Here is an 8,083-nt window from a genome sequence, read left to right as displayed (position 1 = left end):
GTTTTACTGCATGTTTTTACTCATCAGAGGGAGTTGAACAGTGAGAATGCATGAACACAGGGAGGGGAACATCACACACTGGGGCCTGTCAGGGGTGAGGGGCGGGGAGGGATAGCATTAGGACAAATATCTAATGCATGCGGGGCTTAAAACCTGGATGACGAGTTGATGGGTGCAGCAAACCACCATGGCACATGTATACCTATGTAACAAACCTGAACATTCTGCACATGTATCTCAAAACTTAAAGTATAACTAATAAAAAACAAAACAAAACAAAAAAAACAGGCCAGGCGCGATGGCTCATGCCTGTAATCCCAGCACTTTGGGAGGCCAAGGCGGGCAGATCACCTGAGGTCAGGAGTTTGAGACCAGCCTAGCCAATGTGGTGAAACCCTGTCTCTACTAAAAATACAAAATTAGCCTGGCATGGTGGCGGGTGCCTGTAATCCCAGCTACTCGGGAGGCTGAGGCAGGAGAATCACTTGAACCTGGGAGGCAGAGGTTGCAGTGAGCCAAGATTGCACCATTGCACCCTAGCTTGGGCAAGAAGGAAACTCCATCTCCAAAAACAAAACAAAACAAAACAAAACAAAAAACAACTGCAAAATAAATAAATAAAGAGTAGAGTTTTGTTAGTTTTCTTTTACATGTTTGTTTGTGTGCTTATGCAATCAGTGTTATCAGAAGTTTAAAATAGTGGGTAGTGTGATTGGATTTGCAAGCTTCATGATAAGTTCAACTTGAAAACATAAAATATACACCAAAATGGAAAAAATCAAAGCATACCCTCAGAGAAAAACACCTTCACTAAAAGGAAAATGGAAACAAAGGAAAGAAGGAAGACAAGACTGTAAAACAACCAGAAAAACAAATAACAAAATGGCAGGAGTAAGTCCCTACTTATCAATAATAACATTAAATGTAAATGTACTCAACTCACCAATCAAAAGACATAGAGTGGCTGAATGGATGAAAAAAAAAAACAGAACTATTACATGCTTCGCCTATAAAGACACACATAGGCTAGAAATAAAGGGATGGAAAAAGATATTCCATGCCAATGGAAACCAAAAAAAGAGCAGGAGTAGCTATACTTCTATCAGACAAAATGCATTTCTAGTCAAAAACGGTAAGGAGAGACGCAGTCATTATGTAATGATGGAATCAATTTAGCAAGAGGATATAATTGCAAATATGCATGCACCCAACAACGGAGCACTCAGATATATAAAGCAAATGCTATTAAAGCTAAAGACAGAGATAGGCCCCAGTAAAATAATAGCTGGAGACCTCAACACTCTACTTTCAGCATTGGACAGATCTTCCAGACATAAAATCAACAAAGAAACAACTGACTTAATCTGCAGTATAGAACAAATAAACCCACTAGATATTTACATAACATTTCATCTAACAGTTGCAGAATACACATTCTTCTACTTAGCACATGGATCATTCTCAAGAATAGACCATATGTTAGGTCACAAAATAAGTCTTAACACATTCAAGAAATGGAAATAATGTCAAGCATCTTCTTTAATCACTATAGAATAAGACTAGAAATCAATAACAAGATGAATTTTGGAAATCATACAAACACATAGAAATTAAGCAATATGTTCCAGAATGACCAGTGGATCAATGAAAAAAATTAAGAAGGAAATTGAAAAATTTCTTGGAACAAATGATAATGGAAACACAACATACTAAAACCTATGTGGTACAGCAAAAGCAGTACTAAGAGGGGAATGGATAGCTATAAATGCCTACATCAAAAAAGAAGAAAACCTTCAAATAAATACCCAATGATGCACTTAAAGAGCTAGAAAAGCAAGAGCAAACCAAATGCAAAATTAGGAGAAGAAAACAAAAAATAAGGATTAGAGCAGAAATAAATGAATTTGAAATGACGAAAATACAAAAGATCGACGAAAATGCAAAAGATCAACAAAACAAAAAGGTGGTTTTTTTGAAAACTTAAAATTGACAAACCTTTAGCCAGACTCATAAAGAAACAAAGGGAGAAGACCCAAATAAATACAATTGGAGATGAAAAGGGAGTCATTACAACCAATGTCACAGAAGTTCAAAGAATCATTAGTGGCTACTATGAACAACAATATGCCAATAAATTTGAAAATCTAAAAGAGATGGATAATTTTCTTGACATGCAGTAAAGTAAGACTGAACCATGAGCAAATCCAAAACCTGAACATATTAATCACAAGTAACAAGATTGAACCCATAATGAAAATATTCCTAGCAAAGAAAAGCCCATGACCCAATGGCTTCACTGCTGAATTCTACCAAACATTTAGAGAAGAACTAATACCAATCTTACTCAAAATGTTCCAAAAAATAGAGGCAGAAGAAATAATTTCAAGCTCATTCTATTAGGCCAGTGTTACCCTGATACCAAACCCAGACAAAGACACATTACAGAAAGGAAACTACAGGCCAATCGCTCCGATGAATATTGATGCAAAAATCTTCAACAAAATACTAGCAAACAGAATTGAACTATATTTTGAAAAGATCTTTTATCATGACCCGGTGGGATTTATCCCAGGAATGCAAAATGGTTCCAAAATGTAAATCAATCAGTGTGATACCTTATGTCAACAGAAAAAAGGACAAAACATGTAATCATGACAATGGGTGCTGAAAAGCATTTAGTAAAGTTCAACACCCCTTCATAATTAAAAAAAAAAACTCAAAAAACTAGGGATAGAAGGAACACAGCTTAATAATAAAAGCCATATACAACAGACTCACAACTAGTATCATACTGAATGGGGAAAAACTGAAAGCCTTTCCCCTAAGATCTAGACATGACAAGGATGTCCGATGTCAACACTGTTATTCGACATAGCACTGTGAGTCCTAGCTAGAGAAATCAGACATGACAAAGATATAAAGTCATCCAAATAGGAAAGGAAGAAGTCAAATTATCCTTATTTATAGAGGATATGATCTATATGTGTAAAACCCGAAAGACTCCACAAGAAAACTATTAGAACTGATCAACAAATTCAGTAAAGTTGCAGGATACAAAATCAACACACTAAAATCAGTAGCATGCAAGCAATTTGAAAAGAAGTTTAAAAGTAATCCCATTTACAATAACCACACATGAAATTAAAAACCTAGGAATTGACCAAAGAAGTAAAAGATCATTATGATGAAAACTCAGTTTTTATCTGCAAATGTCTTTATTTCTCCTTCATGTTTGAAGGATATTTTGCCAGATATACTATTCTAGGGTAAAATTATTATCCTTTTGAATAAACTTTCTATCCCTATCTCTTTCTCTACCTCCTCTTTAAAGCTAACATCTCTTTCTCTACCTACTCTTTAAGCCCAATAACTCTTAGATTTGCCCTTTTCATGCTATTTTCTAGATCCTGTAGGCATGCTTCATTGTTTTGTATTTTTTTCTTCTGTCACTTGTGACTATGTATTTTGAAATAGACTGTCTTCAGGCTCACTAATTCTTGTGATCAATTCTGCTATTAAAGCGTTCTTCGGTATGCAGCTCCAAAATTTCTGCCTGATTCTTTTTAATTATTTCAATATCTTCGTTAAATTTATCTGATAGAATTTTGAATTCCTTCTCTGTGGTATCCTGAATTTCATTAAGTTTCCTCAAAACAGCTATTTCAGCTTCTCTGTCTGAAAGGTCGCACGTCTCTGTTTTTCCAAGATTGGTCCCTGGTGCCTTATTTAGTTTGTTTGGTGAGGTTATGTTTCCCTGGCTGCTCTTGATGCTTGTTGATGTTGGTTGGTTTTTGGACATGGAAAAGTTAGGTATTTATTGTACTCTTCACAATCTGGGGAAGGCTTTCCAGGTGTTTTAAGGGACTTAGGCCCCAAGCTCTATAACACTGTGGTTCTTGCAGACTCGTGGAAGTAACACCTGTTGGTCTTGGTTAAGATTTGGAAGAATTCCCTGGATTACAAGGCAGAGACTCTTGTTCTCTCCCTTTACGTTCTCCCAAACAATCAGGCTCTCTCTCTCTCTCTCTCTCTCTCTCTCTCTCTCTCTCTCTCTCTCTCTCTCTCTCTCCTTCCCCCCCCAACCCATCGCCTGGAGCTGGGGGTGCGGTGACACAAGCACCCCTGTGGCCACCACCACGGAAACTGCCCTGAGTCAGACGTGAAGCTAGCACAGCAAGTGGGTCTCTCCCAAGGCAAGCTGTACCAACTACCTGGCTACCACCTGTGTTTGCTCAAGGCTCTAGAACTCTACAATCAGTAGATGGCAAAGCCAGCCAGGCCTGTGTCCTACCCTTCAGGGAGATGAGTTCCCCAAGGCCCCATGTGGATCTAGAGATGCTGTGTGATTTTGGATTTTTGTGAAGGTGCTTTTTTGTGTGCAGATAGTTGTAAAATTTGACATTCCTGCAAGGGGAATGATCAGTGGAGCCTTCTATTCTGCCATCTTGCTCCATCCTCCAATTTCTTTTTGTTTTCTGGGGTTTTGTTTGTTTTGTTTTTTTGATTTTACTTAGTATGTATGACCTTAAATATTTAATATAATATACTTATTTTGTTGACTACGTATTATCTGTCTCCCAACTACTCCACACCCCCATCCCAGAATGTACATTCTCAGTGACGTTTCCCAAGAATCTAGAACAGTATTTGGCACCAAGTGTGTGCTCAATTCTTAGTGGAAAGCATTAAGAACAAATTAAAAAGATAAAAAGTAAGGATAACACAAAACTCTATTACTGAGGTTCAAATATCTGGAAGCTTAAAAAATACATACAAATATATATTTAGTAAAGCAAGTTTTAAGAAAAACAGAAAACAAGAGTAGTAAGTCCTTAACAAAGTTTTGAGTTGACTCTGGCTCCCTATAGATATTTTAGTCAATTTTATTAAGTTCATTTTATTTTTATATGTCTACTGAGATTTGTCTATTACATTGTGAAAATAGTAAAAGCAAACTAGAGGGATAGAAAAAAATATATCATGAGGAGTTAAGCTGGCCTAACATAAATAAATTTCGATAACTATATAATTAGAGAAATTAACAAGGAAATGACACTGTAGTCTCATATATAGTGTGAAGTAAGTCCAATACTATACTTAAAAAGACCAGAAAGATAATAACATTTCAAAAAATCTGTAAAAGTCAAGCACATATTATGTTACTAAGTGGTATAAGTGAAGACTCCCCATTTTATTCTTGTAAGTGGTTGTATCAGTCAGGATTCTCCAGAGAAATAGAACCAGTATATATTTTCAAAGAATATATATTTTCAAAGTATTTTAATTTAAATTTATTTGAAAGAATTGGCTTATGCAATTGTGGGGCTGGCAAGTTTCAAGTTCACAGAGCAGGCCAACAGGCTCATACAGGAGCTGATATAGTCTTGCATCAGAATCTTTCTTTATCTGGGAAACCTCGGTTGTTGCTCATGAAGCCTTTCAGCTGGTTAGATGAAGCCCACTCATATTATTGAAAGTAATCTCCTTTACTTAAAGCCAACTGATTGCAACTGCTAACCACATCTACAAAAAAACCTACACAGCAATGCCTAGATTGCTGTTTGATTAAATAACTGAGTATTATAGCCTAGCCAAGTTGACACATCACAATGACTAAAATGCTCTCATCAAGAACTTTCTCTGAAGCATCATGTCAATTCCCAGGCAAACTTCTACTCAGATCTGCCCCAATGACTTTCAATGCACATATTGCCACACACTACCCTTTCAATTCTATAAATATTCATTGAATATCTACCATGTGGTAGCCACTACAGGAATATCTGTCCCCAAGGAGCTCCAGAAATTTGTTTTGTGTGTAGTAACTTTATTTGATGTATCAGTAACACTTACTACTTTCAAGTAAATAAGTCAGCTTTCAAAGGATGCATCCGAGTAAGCTACTGACAAAGTTTTACCAACAAGATTTAATAGGTTATTTGTCTATCATATCATTTGGTGTCCAGCATTAAGAGTCACTTTGTAGTCTCAAAAGTTTCCTCTACTGTGTTGATTGAAAATTTAAAGACAACTTCATCATAATGAGGACACACCTATCTTCTTTATATTCTGGCCTCTTGTATGATTTATATTCCGTATCTTTTAAGTCCATCCAGTTCTGTCTACACCTACCTTTCTTATTTTTAATACACTTTTACTACACTAGTTGGTCTTTTCTAAAAATCATAAAATGGGATCAAAATAAGGAATTTGTGTCACATAAAAGCTAGAATGTAATGGGGATGGTGTGAACTCATTATGTTGACCAATTGTAATGGCATTTTCTTTTTGGCTTATGTTACTGAAGTTGCATTGTAGGAAACAATTAGAATTCTTAGAATATTACAATTGTTGAAGTGATAATACTTGCAATAGACTTTGTGGCTACTCTGTTCCTGCATAATTTCTATGCTGGCAGTCAGATATTTTTGATCCTGCAACTGTGGTCCAAACTTAGGTTTAGGGTCATTGTCAGGCCACCTTTATTGTTAGTCCTCTCCTATCCTTGACCAAGTTAATTGAGCTTTTTGTCTTCCAAGTCTCGGAAATTGGCCACAGTCTTACTTCTCCATATTTTCCCCATTCTGTCTGGCTGCTTAGGATTAAATTCCTTCATGAACAAGTTTCCTCCAGCTTCTTGCCAATCATCTCACGTCTGGTCTCATGTCTGAGCTACAGTCCCCTGGTGTTAGATCTCCCTTTATCTAACAGGTGACTTTCCTGGATCTTTATCTCCTACCTGAAGCCAGAGCCACACAAAGTCTCCTCCCTAGAGGTGGGTTCTGTCTACCGAGCAGAATCCATTCTTCGCTCTTCACAAACTGACTCTTTTCTTCAGAGATTGTGGCAAAGAAGTGTCCCTGATTGCCGACTACATCCATCCCTTTGCCATGCCCTAACTATAAGTCAGCGCTATTTATATAACTGCAAGTAAAAGGCAGAGATAACTTTGAAAAATATATATTTCTTTATTGATTTCTTTAAATTTGGCATATCATTTTATAAAAGAAATGCATGTGCCTATCAAATATAGTGAAAAGTGAACATCTCATCTTCTCCCTCCTCTGATCTCACTCCTTGGAGAAACTACAGGTAACAGTCTGTCTATCAGCAGTGGTATTCAGCCCCTCCTGCATCTTAGTATCACCTGAGGAGTTTTTCAAAATGCTGATATCTGTTCTCCACTCAGTGATCTGTTGCTAAATGTTTACCAACCAGAGCTGCAGGTTGGGAGGCTGAGTTGTAGTATTTGCTGATTTCCATGGCATAAATACTGTTTCTATGGCCAATTTCAACATACCAATGTGAGATAGTAAAGTCAATCAGTGCAAAATTCCTGAAGATTTTTTGATCAAGCCTCATGATCCCGTATAAGTTGGCTTCAGCAGACCACCGCCTCCACCCTCATCCCGTTCCATAATAATTAAATCAGAATCTCTGAGGATCTGTTCAAGGTAAGTTTGTCTCACACAGAGCCCTTGTAAAGTAGTGTTTGGCTGCTGAGTTTGTAACCTGTCTTTATCATTTAATAGTGGTATAATGTTGGGAAACTTGCTGTGCCTCAATTCTCTTCATCTGTAACATGGGAGTATTAATTATGTCTACTTTATAGGATAATTCTGAGGATTAAAAGAATTCATGTAAGACACTTAGGAGAGTGCCCGGCATATTAGCAATTTTTACTCTCTCTTAACTCAATTTACTCATATCAGCTAGACTTCTTTGAGAAGATTGTCCAAACTTGACTCTAGCTACAATTTTAGTGTTAATTTTGTGTGTGTTAAGTTATCCAAAGCAACTCAGGAGTTCTGTGCTGGAAAAAATTAAAGATGACTTACATTGAGAATTTAGACTGAGTACAAATAAGAATTTTAATTAAAACCACAACTCAAATTCATAGAATGGTATATTTCATTCCTTATACCATGCTAGGGTAAAGAGGGTTAGTGAACATTTGATTAGGGAGAAACATTTCCTTTTCACCAATATTGCGACCCTAGGTAAAAGATGCCAAAAACATACTCTTCTGAAGATGTTTCACTCCATGAATTAAATACAGATTTGGTCATAAATAATTACCCTG

This window comes from Rhinopithecus bieti, unplaced genomic scaffold, assembly GCF_001698545.2.
Source record: "Rhinopithecus bieti isolate Rb0 unplaced genomic scaffold, ASM169854v2 scaffold_56975, whole genome shotgun sequence".
Classification (NCBI taxonomy): domain Eukaryota; kingdom Metazoa; phylum Chordata; class Mammalia; order Primates; family Cercopithecidae; genus Rhinopithecus; species Rhinopithecus bieti.
Note: the sequence above shows the minus strand (reverse complement) of the source record.